The sequence below is a fragment of the Bos indicus x Bos taurus genome, chromosome 8 (assembly GCF_003369695.1).
Source record: "Bos indicus x Bos taurus breed Angus x Brahman F1 hybrid chromosome 8, Bos_hybrid_MaternalHap_v2.0, whole genome shotgun sequence".
Classification (NCBI taxonomy): domain Eukaryota; kingdom Metazoa; phylum Chordata; class Mammalia; order Artiodactyla; family Bovidae; genus Bos; species Bos indicus x Bos taurus.
This window is the reverse complement of record NC_040083.1, coordinates 49,030,020-49,048,423: the sequence shown is the minus strand read 5'-3', so window position 1 is coordinate 49,048,423 and position 18,404 is coordinate 49,030,020.

Here is an 18,404-nt window from a genome sequence, read left to right as displayed (position 1 = left end):
CAACTGGAGAGTGGCCCCGCTTGCTATAACTAGAGAAAAGCTCGCACAGCAATAAAAACCCCATGCAACCAAAACTAAAATAAATAAAATTTTAAAAATATTTATTTACCGTATTTATTATGTTATAAAAAATCCTGCATAAAATGTAACATAATCATAGGAATAATACCTCATCATATTCACAGTTCTATCCACAGCCAAGGAGGGGAGATTACACAGATTTTTAAAATCTTTTTAAAAAGAGAGAGAAAGAAGTTTCTGCACTGCAATGAGGACTCAGAGCCTCAAAAAAAAAAAAAAAAATCTGGCCCTATCTTAATATCTCTAAAGACATGAAAAATGTTATTTCCTAAGAAACAATGGGACCCCCATTTGTAAAGCTATTTTACTTAACACAATATGCCTTCTGTTTTTACTCAGACTGCATTAATTCCAGTATCAAAATGTACTGTTAGAATTCTCAATGTCTTTGTGACTTTCTAAACTGTAATTGATCACTTTGTGACAAACCTTTTCAGAAATTTTAGAATGACTAAAAACTCATGTGAATCCTCAAGACCTAAAGAAAACAACATTGGATTGCGTTGAAAGGGCAAACTCTTCAAATTATTTATTACAGATAACTCACCATGGCAGACACATGAGATTAATAATTACTAACACGCATTGTACACTTTTAAAATCCATACTGTGTGTTGGATTTTTAAAAAAATGATTTTTTTAAAAAATCATTTTTAAAATGATTTTTTAAATCTGATATGTGTGTGTTTGTGTGTGTCTGTGTGAGCAAGTAGTGGATTATTTGCTATGCAGCTGGGATATCACAGTTTATAACATGGACCTGATGAAAATAGATACGATCATTTTTTTTTTTTAATCCAACACACAGTATGGATTTTAAGCAGTATGGATCCATGTCTGCTTAATCACTGGTTCATATGGTCTATTATAGAAAATAATTTTTTCCTAAATTTGCAAATTATTTAAAGAATAAAATTGAGTTTTAGTAAAATTTTATCCGTTCACAAATATATATTGAATGTTTTACTATAACCAGACACTATTTTCATTAGTCAGCTTTATTGTGGTATAATTTCGCTGAAATGAATTCACTAAAGTGAACCAATAAGTGTTACAGTTCAATGAGTTTTAACAAATACATATACTTGTGCAATCTACACCATGATCATGATACGATATAGATACTTCATCACTCTTAAATGTTCCTTATCCACATTTCCTCATCTAGGTAGCCATTGATCTTTCTGCCATACATTAGTCTTGCCTATTTTAAAATTTTATATAAGTGGAATTATTCAGTAGGTACCATTTTATATCTGGATTTTTTATTTTTACTCAGCATAATGTTTTTGAGAATCACTCATATTTTTGTATTTCAGCAGTGCATTCCTTCCTGTTGCTGAGTATTCCTACTATATGGATAGGCCAGAATTTGCTTCTCTATTTACCTGTTGTTAGACTATTTTGCCTATTTCCAGTTTTAGGCTATTATGAACCAAGTGTTATGAATATATATGAATATATCTTTATGTGGACATATGTTTTTATTTCTCTTGAGTAAATATATACAAGTAGAATTGCTGAGTCATATGATAAACTTGTGTTTAACTTCCAAAAGCTCAAAAAATGCAGTAGCGGTGAAAGTAAAGAGTCAAGATTTCTTCTCTCATCAGACTTACATGTGGACGTAATTGGATTTATATAAAACATCATGCCGTTTCGATGTTTTAAAATTGAATTGATATACAAGGTATATTCATTTTCTAGTGCTTTATAACAAGTTACCGCAAGCTCAATTGATTTAAACTACATACTATAATATCTCAGTTTCTATGAGTCATGAGTCTGGGTACAACTTAGCTTGGTCATCTGTTCAGGATCCCATAAAGTTGTAATCAAGATATTGGTCAGGCTGTGGTTCTTTCTAGAGCTTGGAGTCCCCCTCCAAGTTCATGTGGCTGTTGGCAGAAATGAGTTCCTTGTGGTGACAGAACTGAAGGCCCCATCTTTTTTGTTGGCTGTTCACCAGCGGCTGAGCGCAACTACTTGAGGCTGCTCACAGTTCATTGCCACATGGCCCTCTCACAGACCTCTCACAATACAGAGGTCACTTTCTGGAAGCCAGTATGAGAACCTCTCTGACTTCAGGGAGGACCTGATCCTTCTTTTAAAGGGCTCACCTGATTAAGCCAGACTCAACTAAGATAATCTCTTTGCTTAACTCAAAGTCAGCTGATTAGGGACCTTAATTATACCTGAAAAATTCCTTTTGCCAAAGAAATGTAACATAATCATGGGAATAATACCTCATCATATTCACAGTCCCGTCCACACTCAAGGATAGGAGATTATACAGGGCATGTACACTAAGGGTCAGGTATGTCAGGGGTCATACTGGACAATATTAATTTATAAATCATGAGGCAACTGATTAAAGTTAATATGTCCTGGTTTTGATGTTGTTTTGTAAGATTGTTGAGGCATTAATTAGTCTATACTTTTACATTATGTATGCTAAATTAATTTTAAGTAACAAAAAAACTGAGTGCATAATTTCCAAATCTGTAGAGAAGTACAGTAATTATTTAAAAGAAAAAAAGATAAGGGAAAAAGCAAACAAAACAGAGAAATCAGGACATATTCAGAATAAAATTATTATAATAAATCCAAATGTATTAGTAATGATAATCCATGCATATAGACTGAAATGGTTATAATCATTCCCATTGTATATGAAGTGAAGCAAAACTTGTGTGACTTTTATATTACTGGTGGCATTGTTAAATGCGGTGCACTTTGGTAGAAGGAAATTTGGCAATTTGACAACCACTCTGATAGTTTTTTAATGGAAAAATCAGAAAATGTAGAGAAAGCCATGGATGCAATGCATTATTTAAAGTTCTAGAAAGGAGGAGAGGGCAGAAGTGAGGAAAGAAGGGAGAGAAGAGAAATGAAAAGAGAGAAAGAAAGGCAAATAGTTTAATTCTCAGAAATACAGTGGAATGTTAGCATAAATTGTGTCATTTGCTAGATAACTGCAAGCATTTGATACCTAAGAGACTAAGTAACACTGGCAAAAATTACCATCAAATAACAGAACTTTTTCATGAACACTCTGATTATAACTATATATATATATATATATATATATATATAATATATGATGAGGAAAAAAATATTTGAAACTATGTAAGCGATTATTTGGAGTCATGTAAGTATGAATGACTTTATTCCTTTCAAACTCACTACAATGTAATTTAAATTTAAAGAAAGGACTTCTTATTTCAAATACATCTCAGCATCTTTCTGAAGATATATATCATAAATTAGATGGTCTCCGTGTTTTTAGATTTGCTGAGGTATACATTTCACAAGTGGCCATCTAAAAATATCACAACTACATTTCAGGCTAACATAAATCTTTGGTGCCACTCTGCATTTTCTTTGGTTCCTATCATGGAGAAGCTAAAGTATACAAAAATCTTCTGCTGTTTCTACCAAACCTTTGGGAATAAACTCTTAATATTGCTTCATCTATTGTTATGATCTTGGGCAAAATATTTCACTTCTCTCTCTCTCTTTCTCTCTGTGTTTGTGTGTTTAATTAATATGGGTAGAGAGTTGGCTATGGGGCTTCCCTGGTGGCTCAGTGGCAAAGAATCCACCTGCAATGCAGGAGTCACAGAGGGGTTCGATCCCTGGGTTTGGAAGTTCCCCTGGAAAAGGGCATGGCAACCCACTCCAGTATTCTTATTTGGAGAATCCCATGGATAGAGGAGCCTGCAGTCCATAAGGTCACAAAGAGTCAGACACAACTGAAGCAATTTTAGCACACATGTTGGCTATAAGACTTCTGATCTCCTGGCTTTGTAGAGTAAGAGTTGCTCAGTTATGTCTGATTCTTTGTGACCCCATGGACTATACGGTCCATGGAATTCTCCAGGCCAGAATACTGGAGTGGGTAGCCTTTCCCTTCTCCAGGGGATCTTCCCAATGCAGGGATTTGCCGGGAGCCGGTGAGGCATTCCGCTCGTGACAAAGGTCATGAGGAAGGAGGCTCGGCATACGCAAAGGCGGGATCGAGCCTCAGGAGTCCGCCCGGATATTCTCGAGCATTTTCCCCCCAAAAACCAGAGTCTGCCTACTTTATTGCTTTGTGCTCTCACCTCTGACTTTACTGGGGGCTGTCCCCCACCACCATCTTGCTCTCTCTGTCAAAGAGTTAACTTACAGCTCCAATTAATAAAGTTCCTGGGCAATTAGGAGTGTTTAAATCCAAACCCCTCAGATGGCTCTCTAACTCGCCTGACAAGTTTACCCGGACTCCTGCAGCTATGCATACGATTGTTTACAGTCTCCCAGCCTCAAGAGGCACGGGAAGCTTAAGATATTCAAATAGCTTAGAGCCTCTCAGAGAATTAGAAACTGTCAGAATAAAACTAGTAAAGGATTTCATTGATGAGTCAATGTTTGTTGCCATGTTTTCACATCCCCTGAATTGTATCCTTGAATGTGTATTAATTAATATAGTTGGTATGTAGAAAAAATAAGTAGTGGCCTTGGTGTTAGTAACTTTAGACCCTTAAGGTCATAAATTCTTTTCTTTGTTGTAAACCCATTACACATCCGCCCTATAGGAATGCAATTTTATCTTCGGAAGATGGCGCCAAACCTTAAAATAATTACTCTTAGAGAAAATAAGTCTTTGTTGATAAGTCCTTGTCAAGAGTCATAAAATGTTAGTAGGCCTTCTGGCCAGAAGATGATGTAAATCACCTAAACCATTTGTATACGATAAATTTGCAGGAAAGAAACCCTGGTTTTTGATAAGGATCAAAAACTGCTGACTTTGCATCCCCTATTATCCTCTATGTGTAACTTAGGGTATAAAAGTCCCTGTTAAAAATAAAGCTACGGGCCTTGCTCACCAGCGCTTGGTCTCCCCATGTCATTCTTCCCTTTAACTTCCAGCTGAGTCTCCATCTGGAGCACGGAACCCACCATGCTTACTAATTATGCCTGGGCTTCTAAGACCCACTCGAGAAGGTGTCTAGGGTGAGGCACCTTCCGCTATTCGAGAGGGCGCCTGCGGCCTACGTAAGTGGTGCAAACTTCTTGTCTTGAAGTTTTATTGGTCTCCCGCGTAAACCAAGCTACTCAGCCTCTTTTCTCCACTGAATTTTCCTACTGAGCTATCCTCATTCTATTACTCTTTATATCTCTAATTACCATTTGAATAGGTCGCCGACGCCATCTCCCCTTCGAATACCCTGGATCAGCCGGGGCTGGTCCTTGGCAGGGATTGAACCCAGGTCTCCTGCATCTCAGGCTTTACCAACTGAGCTATCAGGGAAGGCCTTCTCTTGCCTTTAATTATAGACAATAATCTCTTGGATTTACTTATTTATAATTCCATTTTACTTGCTCCTGTCATTTTAGAATAAAGGCAGCAGAATGACAGCCAGTATTAATGCTGAATTATTACTAAACAATAACATTTTATTTCAGCCCTCATCTATAAGGTTGGCAGAATAATAGTAAGGATATTAGGGCTAAAGGACACTTTAGACTTTGGATAGCCTACCCTTCTCTCAAGGAAACTAAGCTTCAGTGCTCAGTTTTTACTTAGAAAGTTAACAATAAAACAGAGAGTAAAATCAAGACTCTGGACCCTCTGTCCAGTAAATATAATAATATTTACAAAGGGATTAGTAGAATGGCTGGCTCATAACCATGATAATAATGCTTTTTTTCTGCTTTACCATACACAATAGATATTCTGCTATATATTCAGACAGAAAATAGTGATTAAATGTTTTCATTAGCTTTCTAAAGAAAAAACATTAGAATTTCAAGGATGAGAATAATATCACTATTTGCAAATAATTTCATATTTTCCAAATAGTTAATTCAAAAGGCATTTGTTAAGTTCTTACCATGTATAACGCCCTCATGCTCTCTAAGGTGATGAGATGACTGAAAATCCGAATTTCATCTTCAGAAAGATAATAATAATAGAAAACATTGTTTACACATTTACCACATGAAAAGGTTCTGTGCCAAAGAGTTTGTGTGCATATATATCACTCAGTTCTCACAGTATTGCTACAAGTTATGTACTATTTGCACTGCTTTTTTTTCCAAGTGAGAAGATAGACATTTGGGGCATTTGTGCTATCTCACAGCTAATTAGTGGAAAAGTTGGGATTCAAAGACATTTATGTGTAGAAGTGCTAAACATTAACATTAATATTTACTATACATAACAATGCTTTTCTGACTTTAATTAGCCATGAGTCACCATTTTAAGATGAAGACCTGGCATGGATCTCTTCTTTCCTCATTTTCAAACTGTGCATAAATTGTAAAAATACTTGTTTGAGACAATTGCATATGAGAATTATATTGAAAAAGAGCAAATTGTACTCATCTCACACACTAGTAAAGTAATGCTCAAAATTCTCCAAGCCAGGCTTCAACAGTACATGAACCGTGAACTTCCAGATGTTTAAGGCAGTTTTAGAAAAGGCACAGGAACCAGAGATCAAATTGCCTACATTTGTTGGATTATCAAAAAATAAAGAGAGTTTCAGAAAAACATCTACTTCTGCTTTATTGACTATACCAAAGCCTTTGACTGTGTGGATCACAACAAACTGTGAGAAATTCTTAAGGAAATGGGAATATACCAGACCACTTGACGTGCCTCTTGAGAAATCTGTATGCAGGTCGGGAAGCAACAGTTAGAACTGGACATGGAACAACAGACTGGTTCCAAATAGGAAAAGGAGTAGTCAAGGCTGTATATTGTCACCCTGCTTATTTAACTTCCATGCAGAGTACATCATGAGAAACGCTGGGCTGGATGAAGTACAAGATGGAATAAAAATCGCCAGGAAAAATATCAATAACCTCAGATATGCAGATGACACCACCTTTATGGCAGAAAGTGAAAACGAACTAAAGAGCCTCTTGATGAAAGTGAAAGAGGAGAGTCAATAAGTTGCTTAAAGCTCAACATTCAGAAAACTAAGATCATGGCATCCGGTCCCATCACTTCAGGGGAAATAGATGGGGAAACAGCGGAAACAGCAGTCCACGGGGTCGCAAAGAGTCGGACACCATTGAGCGACTGAACTGAACTGAATAGGTAGAAGGAAATAAATAACACTGAATAGAGAACAACAGGAACTAAGAAGATGCAGGAAGGAGAAAAAAAGAGCAAGAAAATAAGTGAAAGTTTGGGAAAAGAATATGATTTTGTTTTGTAATTTGGGGCACTACAAACTAATGCCCAGTAGGTGGTGCTAGAGTACATCTAGTCCAACATTCAAAAATGCTGGCCAGGTCCCTTTCCTCCCATACACAGAAACAAAACAAAACAAAACGGAAAAACCCACAATCAGACACTGGGAATTGAGACGTGATTATTAGTTAGTGAAGCCAGCTTTAAATTCTGTTTTAAGCCATATAATGAAAAGCAGATTGTTTGTAATGTGCTGCTGTTGTGAGGAAGCGCTGGAATGCTGACAACATACATCACAATCCTTTATTCAGCACCTTTCCTCTGCAGTTTTCTTTCCGTTTTCACAGATGTTTTCCGTGGCCACTTCATAAGTACAGAGTCACTGGAACTTTAGAGACTCCCAGTTCCACACAGTAAATGCAATGTAAAAGGACATTTACAGTTGCTCACTTCCCTGACCTGTTTCTCACATTGAAATAAAGAGAACAATAAAATGTCCATATAATATGATTTTAGTTAAGAACACACCAACATGTAAAAAAAAAAAAAAAAGAAAACCTGTCATATGTCATAGTTCTCAACAGTTATCACAGTTATACATTCTCAGGAAACTAAAGACCTGACAGAGCTAACAGCTATTTCATTCCTCACCCAGGTCAGCCTCCTGCAACACATGTTCATTGAGCCCTGATGCTCCAAGATAGACTTTGCAGTATGTTGACAAACGGTCACTTATCATTTTCAATACAACAATCAGTTCAGTTCAGTAGCTGAGTCGTGTCTGATTCTTTGCAACCCCATGAATCGCAGCACACCAGGCCTCCCTGTCCATCACCAACTCCTGGAGTTTACACAAACTCATGTCCATTGAGTCGGTGATACCATCCAACCATTTCATCCTCTGTCGTCCCCATCTCCTCCCATCTTCAATCTTTCCCAGCAGCAAGGTCTTTTCAAATGAGTCAGTTCTTCACATCAGATGGGCAAAGTATTGGAGTTTCAGCTTCAACATTAGTCCCTCCAAGAAACACCCAGGACTGATCTCCCTTAGGATGGACTGGTTGGATCTCCTTGCAGTCCAAGGGACTCTCAAGAGTCTTCTCCAACACCACAGTTCAAAAGCATCAATTCTTTGGCACTCAACTTTCTTTACAGTCCAACTCTCACATCTGTACATGACTACTGGAAAAACCATAGCTTTGACTAGATGGACTTTGTCAGTAAAGTAATGTCTCTGCTTTTTAATATGCTGTCTAGGTTGGTCATAGCTTTCCTCCCAAGGAGCAAGCATCTTTTAATTTCATGGCTGCAGTCACCATCTGCAGTGATTTTGGAGCCCCCAAAAAGTAAGTCTGCCACTGTTTCCACTGTTTCTCCATCTATTTCCCATGAAGTGATGGGACCGGATGCCATGAACTTAGTTTTCTGAATGTTGAGCTTTAAGCCAGGTTTTCACCTCTTTCACTTTCATCAAGAGGCTCTTTAGTTCTTTTTCACTTTCTGCCATAAGGGTGGTGTGGATATCTGAGGTTATTGATATTTCTTCCGGCAAACTTGATTCCATCTTCTGCTTCATCCAGCCCAGCGTTTCTCATGATGTACTCTGCATATAAGTTAAATACACAGGGTGACAATATACAGCCTTGACATACTCCTTTTCCTATTTGGACCCAGTCTGTTGTTCCATGTCCAGTTCTAACTGTTGCTTCCTGACCTGCATACAGATTTCTCAAGAGGCAGGTCAGGTGGTCTGGTATTCCATCTCTTTCAGAATTTTCCACAGTTTATTGTGATCCACACAGTCAAAGGCTTTAGCATAGTCAATAAAGCAGAAATAGATGTTTTTCTGCAACTCTCTTGCTTTTTCTATGATCCAATGGATGTTGGCAATTTGATCTCTGGTTCCTCTCCCTTTGCTAAAACCACCTTGAACATCTGGAAGTTCATGGTTCACATATTGCTGAAGCCTGACTTGGAGAATTTTGAGCATTACTTTACTTGCATGTGAGATGCGTACAATTGTGCAGTAGTTTGAGCATTCTTTGGCATTGCCTTTCTTTGGGATTGGAAAGAAAACTGACCTTTTCCAGTCCTGTGGCCACTGCTGAGTTTTCCAAATGTGCTGGCATATTGAGTGCAGCACTTTCTCAGCATCATCTTTCAGGATTTGAAAGAGCTCCACTGGAATTCCATCACCTCCACTAGCTTTGTTTGTAGTGATACTTTCTAAGGCCCACTTGACTTCACATTCCAGGATGTCTGCCTCTAGGTGAGTGATCACACCATCGTGATTATCTGGGTCATGAAGATCTTTTTTGTACAGTTCTTCTCTGTATTCTTGCCACCTCTTCTTAATATCTTCTGCTTCTGTTAGGTCCATACCATTTCTATCCTTTATTGAGCCCGTCTTTGCATGAAATGTTCCCTTGGTATCTCTAATTTTCTTAAAGAGGTCTCTGCTGCTGCTGCTGCTGCTGCTGCTAAGTAGCTTCAGTCATGTGCAACTCTGCAACCCCATAGATAGCAGCCCTCCAGACACCTCAATCCCTGGGATTCTCCAGGCAAGAATACTGGAGTGGGTTGCCATTTCCTTCTCCAGAAGAGATCTCTAGTCTTTCCCATTCTATTGTTTCTTTCCCATTCTATTGTTTTCCTCTATTTCTTTGCAGTGATCACTGAGGAAGGCTTTCTTATCTCTCCTTGCTATTCTTTGGAACTCTGCATTCAAATGGGTTTATCTTTCCTTTTCAGTTTAATTATGAATGAATATTTGACAAGCCATTTATAAAAAGTAAACATAATCTCCACTGGTCTCTTACTAAACTCTTGTGTGCTAAGTTGCTTCAGTCCTTTCTGATTCTTTGTGACTTGATTGACTGTAACCCACCAGGCTCCTGTGTCCATAGGATTCTCCAGGCAAGAGTAATGGGGTGGGTTGCCATGCCCTCCTCCAGGGGAATCTTCCCAACCCAGAGATGGAACCTGCATCTCCTGCATTGCAGGCAGAGGATTCTTTACCCACTGAACAGCTGAGAAGCCCTACTAAAGTCAACATTCATCTGTTATTCCTGGCAAAATCTTTTCACTTCAGTCTCATCTGACCATGGGCAGTTAAGAGATTATTGTACTTCTTTGATATCCTGAAGGTAGCTAGTGTAAATGGAGTTTAGGTAGATTGCAAGAGAATACAATGCATTTGCATACGCAGAATGACAGGACTTTTAAATAAATGGGTGGTGACATTTGTAACTTAGGTTTCCTTCCTCCTTCTGGTTTCAAATTTGAGGAATAAAGAAAATGATGATTGTAATCAGATTATAAGGACTAGGTCACTGATGGAGGTTTAGGGCATTCCTTTGGTCACCCAAGAATTGAATGGCGTGATTAGTGACAGTCCTTTCCTTCTTTTATAGGTACTTCCGGTTATGAGGGGAGAGGACTCCCACAAAGTGTGAGGCAGTATAAGTGATAAGTATAAGTGATTGAGATGTTAATTTGTGCTTTGTTCTTGCATTTTATCCCACTCTCATCTACTCTGAGAAGATGGTCAGTCCCTTCCGTCAGTCCCTTCATGCTCTCTTATCTCATAGGAGGTTTTTCTGTATGACACGAAGAATAATTGTCTTCCCAATACTGGAAGGGATTATGCCCAGGAAACAAAAGGGAGAAAAGTACCTCCTGGAAAAGAGGAGAGGGAAAGGGAGATGTCCTCCTGAAGTTGAGGTTGCAAAGGGAGAGCTGGAAGTTCCCAGTTAGAGCCTGCAGCTGTGAGGCTTCCTCACAGTATACCAGGAGATGAGAAAAGTTTTTGGTTGGGTGGGAATCGATGGCTTCATGGAGACTGAAGTTCAGACAAAATTGGCTGGGCTTCCAGATAGAACAGAGAAACCCAAGACTGTCAGATTTCAGTAACTTGTATGAGCTAAGACGAGGCATCTCAGTTCAGTTCAGTTCAGTCGCTCAGTCGTGTCCAACTCTTTGTGACCCCATGAATCGCAGCACGCCAGGCCTTCCTATCCATCACCAACTCCCGGAGTTCACTGAGACTCATGTCCATCGAGTCAGTGATGCCATCCAGCCATCTCATCCTCTGCCGTTCCCTTCTCCCCCTGCCCCCAATCCCTCCCAGAATCAGAGTCTTTCCAGTGAGTCAACTCTTCACATGAGGTGGCCAAAGTACTGGAGTTTCAGCTTTAGCATCATTCCTTCCAAAGAAATCCCAGGGCTGATCTCCTTGAGAATGGACTGGTTGGATCTCCTTGCAGTCCAAGGGACTCTCAAGAGTCTTCTCCAACACCACACTTCAAAAGCATCAATTCTTTGGCGCTCAGCTTTCTTTATAGTCCAATTCTCACATCCATATGTGACTACTGGAAAAACCATAGCCTTGACTAGACAGACCTTTGTTGGCAAATAATGTCTCTGCTTTTTAGTATGCTATCTAGGTTGGTCATAACTTTTCTTCCAAGGAGTAAGCGTCTTTTAATTTCATGGCTGCAATCACCATCTGCAGTGATTTTGGAGCAAAAAAATAAAGTCTGACACTATTTCCACTGTTTCCCCATCTATTTCCCATGAAGTGAGAAATAGATTTAAGGGACTAGATCTGATAGATAGAGTGCCTGATGAACTATGGACGGAGGTTCGTGACATTGTACAGGAGACAGGGATCAAGACCATCCCCATGGAAAAGAAATGCAAAAAAACAAAATGCCTGTCTGAGGAGGCCTTACAAATAGCTGTGAAAAGAAAAGAAGCAAAAAGCAAAGGAGAAAAGGAAAGATATAAGCATCTGAATGCAGAGCTCCAAAGAATAGCAAGAAGAGATAAGAAAGCCTTCCTCAGTGATCAATGCAAAGAAATAGAGGAAAACAACAGAATGGGAAAGACTAGAGATCTCTTCAAGAAAATTAGAGACACCAAGGGAACATTTCGTGCAATGATGGGGCACAATAAAGGACAGAAATGGTATGGACCTAACAGAAGCAGAAGATATTAAGAAGAGGTAGCAGGAATACACAGAAGAACTGTACCAAAAAGATCTTCACAATGAAGATAATCACGATGGTGTGATAACTCACCTAGAGGCAGACATCCTGGAATGTGAAGTCAAGTGGGCCTTAGAAAGCATCACTATGAACAAAGCTAGTGGAGGTGATGGAATTTCAGTTGAGCTATTTCAAATCCTGGAAGATGATGCTGAGAAAGTGCTGCACTTAATATGCCAGCAAATTTGGAAAACTCAGCAGTGGCCACAGGACTGGAAAAGGTCAGTTTTCATTCCAATCCCAAAGAAAGACTAGGCATCTAGAGGTAACCAAATGGGTACAAAGACCAAAGGACTTCTCCCTTTGAAACACATGCTTCATGTTTCATCAGATGGATGTGAATGAGAGAGCACCTAAGAAGATTCAAATTGAATTATCATGAAGTTGGAGCCCAGAGAAAGGTCTAAGGCTATTCTTAAAATAAACGCTCCTTCTGAGATTTTGGACTAAGACGACATTTATAATTTAGTTCACATTTATGTTCTCATTCTGAGAATTTTTTTTCCCTAGGAATTATCATTTTAACTAACTGTCCATCTCAGCCAAGGAAAAAATAGTGTTGGTTTCAAAGAAAATAAAAAATGTGAAGAGAGAAGAGGAAATTATATGAGGATAACTCTTTTTATTTTATTTTAATGTTCTTGCTTGGATAACTATTTAGTTGGAGGATTGAATGATAAAATAAAAACTCCAGTAAATATTATTTCATAATAAATCAGTTTTTGTGAAATGGGGATCAGAAGGATGGAATCTGTAGTTTTTAATCACCTTGTTACCTGTATGTGTGTACTGCAACAAAAGAATCATGTTTGGGTTTTCATAATGTAAATCAAGAGACACCCTCATGGCTAAGTTATCCACTGAAATAGAGAAGTTATCCTTGGCAACATCCTACATTAGGGTAACACGTAGGTGACAGACATCAAACGAGACAAGGGCACACCTGGGGTCACACTATTGTTCATTTAGTTCATTCCATTCTCTTTGAATCTGCCTTCTTTCAGTTCTTCAAACAAACAAGGTGTGTGCTAGCTTGTGGTTAGAATTCTCAGGGGCTAGTTTTTCCTCTTTCATCCTACCTCCACTAACGCTAAGGCCAAAGCAGGCAAGTTCTTTCACCATCTCCACTTTAATGGTGAGTGTGCGTGCATGCTCAGTCATGTCTGGCTCTTGGGGACCCCATGGATGTAGCCTGCCAGGCCCCTCCCGTCCATGAAATTGGCAGCATTTCCCCTTGAAATTTTGCCTTTTGAAGAATCCCAGCTTTATGCAAGGGTCCTCACTGGTATCCTCTTACTCAGCGTTGCTCCCAAGCTTCATTTCCTGTTTCAAGGGCACATCTAATACTGACACACCCTACATCTCCGTCACTTTTTAAGAAAGCCGTCTGCTTTCCCACCAAGCTTTTAAAAAGTAATTGTTATATAGCATTGGGATTTTTTAATGTGTTTTACCAAAATAGATTTTTCTGGATAGAAAATCAACTATCTTAACCCCATTTTCCATTAAATACAATTGAGTCAATTTTTTGCCCTCATCACTACACCAAACTAATTTTAAGAGATAATTTTCAGAAAAAGGTAAAAATCATAATTTTCATACAGATAAAAAAATGAATACATGTTAAAGGATTTATTTTATTCTTGTGATAGAACCAGACTAATGTTATAATCAGTTCAGAGGAAAATCAAAACAGTCCAAATTTATTCGGAGTAAAGGAATGTTGCTATGAATTGCAAATGGAGACAAAACTGTGGTTTTTCCAAGTCATTCAAATTACTACCAAACTGGATAGAAAATGTTAATTAAATACTACCAGACAAGTCAGAATTTACCTAACAATTACCTTCATTTACAAAAAGTTGCAAAATGGCGCAAAGACAATGAACTGGGCTAGAATCTGGTAACCCAGAAGGGTTTCTATTAAGACATAAAGTTTTTATCTACACTAACCTTGTCAAGGTCATTAATAACCTTTACACTAAAAAATCTGATATCGTTTCTCAGTAATTATCTTGCTCTAGCTATTAACAGCTTTTGACATAACTAACAACTTCCTCCTCTTTGAAAAAAAATGTTTTTGCTGTCCCCTTTGCTGGGTCCTGTTGATTGTTTTCATAAGCTCTTCTCCAGGTGATTTAATCCAGTTCTGGGGGTTTAAATGCTAACTATGTGCTTACAATTCCTAATATTATATCTTCAATTTTAATTTCTTCTGGGAACTCCTGACATGTATTTTAAAAATTCACATTTACTGTCACATTTCCATCTTAAAATTGTGTTAGCCAAAATTCTACTTTGATTTCTTTCAATCAAACCTTTTTTAACACACACACACATATACACCCCACTGGTCCTCTCGCAGTTCTAGTTACTCAAGCCAAATGTATACAGTTATCCTAGGTATCTTCCATTTGTCTCAGGAGACTCATTCTCCATCCTTCCACTCCCTAATTTGTGACAATGAAAACGGACCTATGGGAACTAAATGAAGATTGCCCTTTGCTTTGCAATTGGTTTCAGTGAGTGGGGAGCCTTTGCTGAAGCTTGGAGTGGGGGAGGCGAGGGAAGTCAAAGTACTGATTCCTTCATCAACATCCTCATGGGGCAGTTTTGAGCTGGGTGCTCTCCTTAAGATTTTCTGTTAAAATTCCACTTAACACAAGCTTTTATATTCATTCTCCAGGGCGTTGCACTATGCCTTGGGTTCCTCTTTACCCTACTTGCATCTTTTTAAATAATTCCTTTGTTAACACATTGCTGATTATCATACTTAAATGTGCCATATCTTTTGTGATAGAACATTGATGCAAGCCCTCTGTTTCACATCCAGCAAATTCTCCTCTTCAATTTCCAAAATATATCATTTGACCACGTCTCACAAACACTTCCCTGTCCAAGCACCATCGTCTCTCTCTTCAGTATTACTGCAATAGTAGTGGTTTTGCCCCAGAGACCATTGCCTTCTAAGGCCCAGAAGAGCGTGCAATAGAAAATCTATAGCTATCTTTTGAACTACAAAATTTATTTTTTCTACACTGATCTTGTCGAAGTCATTAACGACCTCCACACTGAAGAATTTAATGTCATTTCTTAGTAACGGTCTTGCAGGTATATAATATAATAGCTTATAGTTGCCCTTCTACAGTCTATTCTCAAACACAAAAAGAGCAACCTTCTGAAACTGTTGTAGCCACAAGTTTCAGGAAACAAACTCAATCAGAAGGACAATGCAGATAGTGGAGTGCAGTTTATTACACCGGTGGGCCCAAGGCAGAGTCTCCTCTTAGCCAAGGACCCCAACTAGTTTTTGTGAAAACCCTATATAACCTAAGTGTACATGTCCAAACGCACTTCCCCAAATTCCCTGAAACTAGTCTGAACAAAGGAAAAGAAAGATACAATCAAAGTTAACCTGTAATTCATATGCCTTAAGCCTAGGTAGTTAACAGTGGACAATTATTAATAGGCCTGTAGTCATACTCCAATAAGCATAATAGAAAGTATGATTCTATTTGGTTACACAGATAATTAAGGCATTCTTTTAGCGACAGAGAGCCCCGGGGCTCTTCCTTCCCGGGGCCTGTTTTCCTGTTGGTATGTTGTTTCCATAGATATTGGACATATAGCTCAAACTCCACAGTCCGGCCCAAGATAGAGTCCTGCTTTCAAGATAGAGCCTGTTCTGTTTCCTCCTTCAAAACAAATATGTCTCTCATGATCCAGCCTCTCAAACCTGTTTTCGGTCTCTCCTGGATCCTCATTCTACTCCAACTCTTTTTTTCTGCTACTTTTTAAATATGTTTAGCATACTCTTTTTCTAGCATGCTCTTGTCTCAGAGTCTCTTCACTTTTCTGAAATGTGCGCTCCTTAAACATCCATTACTTCAACTCTCTACATAAAGGCCACCTCATTGTCATATGAAAGGGTACCCTTAGCTCTCTCCACAAGCATTCTCTATCCTTCAGTTCATATCAGTTGCTCAGTCGTGTCTGACTCTTTGCGACCCCATGAATCGCAGCATGCCAGGCCTCCCTGTCCATCACCAACTCCCAGAGTTCACTCAGACTCACGTCCAACGAGTTAGTGATGCCATCCAGCCATCTCAACCTCTGTCATCCTCTTCTCCTCCTGCCCCCAATCCCTCCCAGAATCAGACTCTTTTCCAATGAGTCAACTCTTTGCATGAGGTGGCCAAAGTACTGGAGTTTCAGCTTTAGCATCATTCCTTCCAAAGAAATCCCAGGGCTGATCTCCTTCAGAATGGACTGGTTGGATCTCCTTGCAGTCCAAGGGACTCTCAAGAGTCTTCTCCAACACCACAGTTCAAAAGCATCAATTCTTCGGTGCTCAGCTTTCTTCACAGTCCAACTCTCACATCCATACCTGACCACAGGAAAAACCATAGCCTTGACTAGACGAACCTTTGTTGGCAAAGTAATGTCTCTGCTTTTGAATATGCTATCTAGGTTGGTCATAACTTTCCTTCCAAGGAGTAAGTGTCTTTTAATTTCATGGCCACAGTCACCATATACAGTGATTTTGGAGCCCAGAAAAATAAAGTCTGACACTGTTTCCACTGGTTCCCCATCTATTTCCCATTAAATGATGGGACTAGATGCCATGATCTTCGTTTTCTGAATGTTGAGCTTTAAGCCAACTTTTTCACTCTCCACTTTCACTTTCATCAAGAGGCTTTTCAGTTCCTCTTCACTTTCTGCCATAAGGGTGGTGTCATCTGCATATCTGAGGTTATCGATATTTCTGCCAGCAATCTTGATTCCAGCTTGTGTTTCTTCCAGCCCAGTGTTTCTCATGATGTACTCTGCATATAAGTTAAATAAGCGGGTGACAATATACAGCCTTGATGTACTCCTTTTCCTATTTGGAACCAGTCTGTTGTTTCATGTCCAGTTCTAACTGTTGCTTCCTGACCTGCCTACAAATTTATCAAGAGGCAGGTCAGGTGGTTTGGTATTCCCATCTCTTTCAGAATTTTCCACAGTTTATTGTGATCCACACAGTCAAAGGCTTTGGCATAGTCAATAAAGCAGAAATAGATGTTTTTCTGCAACTCTCTCGCTATTTCTGTGATCCAGTGGATGTTGGAATTTGATCTGTGGTTCCTCTGCCTTTTCTAAAACCAGCTTGCACATCTGGAAGTTCGTGGTTCACGTACTGCTGAAGCCTGGCTTGGAGAATTTTGAGCATTACTTTACTAGCATGTGAGATGAGTGCAATTGTGCGGTAGTTTGAGCATTCTTTGGCATTGCCTTTCTTTGGGATTGGAATGAAAACTGACCTTTTCCAGTCTTGTGGCCACTGCTGAGTTTTCCAAATTTGCTGGTATATTGAGTGCAGCACTTTCACAGCATCATCTTTCAGGATTTGAAATAGCTCAACTGGAATTCCATCACCTCCACTAGCTTTGTTCATAGTGATGCTTTCTAAGGCCCACTTGACTTCACATTCCAAGATGTCTGGCTCTAGGTGAGTGATCACGCCATCATGATTATCTGGATCATGAAGATCTTTTTTGTACAGTTCTTGTGTGTATTCTTTCCACCTGTTCTGAATATCTTCTGCTTCTGTTAGGTCCATACCATTTCTGTCCTTTATCAAGCCCATCTTTGCATGAAATGTTCCCTTGGTGTCTCTAATTTTCTTGAAGAGATCTCTAGTCTTTCCCATTCTGTTGTTTTCCTCTATTTCTTTGCATTGATCGCTGAGGAAGGCTTTCTTATCTCTTCTTGCTATTCTTTGGAACTCTGCATTCAGATGCTTATATCTTTCCTTTTCTCCTTTGCTTTTCACTTCTCTTCTTTTCACAGCTATTTGTAAGGCCTCCCCAGACAGCCATTTTGCTTTTTTCATTTCTTTTCCATGGGGATGGTCTTGATCCCTGTCTCCTGTACAGTGTCATGAACCTCTGTCCATAGTTCTTCAGGCACTCTATCTATCAGATCTAGGCCCTTAAATCTATTTCTCACTTCCACTGTATAATCATAAGGGATTTGATTTAGGTCATACCTGAATGGTCTAATGGTTTTCCCTACTTTCTTCAATATAAGTCTGAATTTGGTAATAA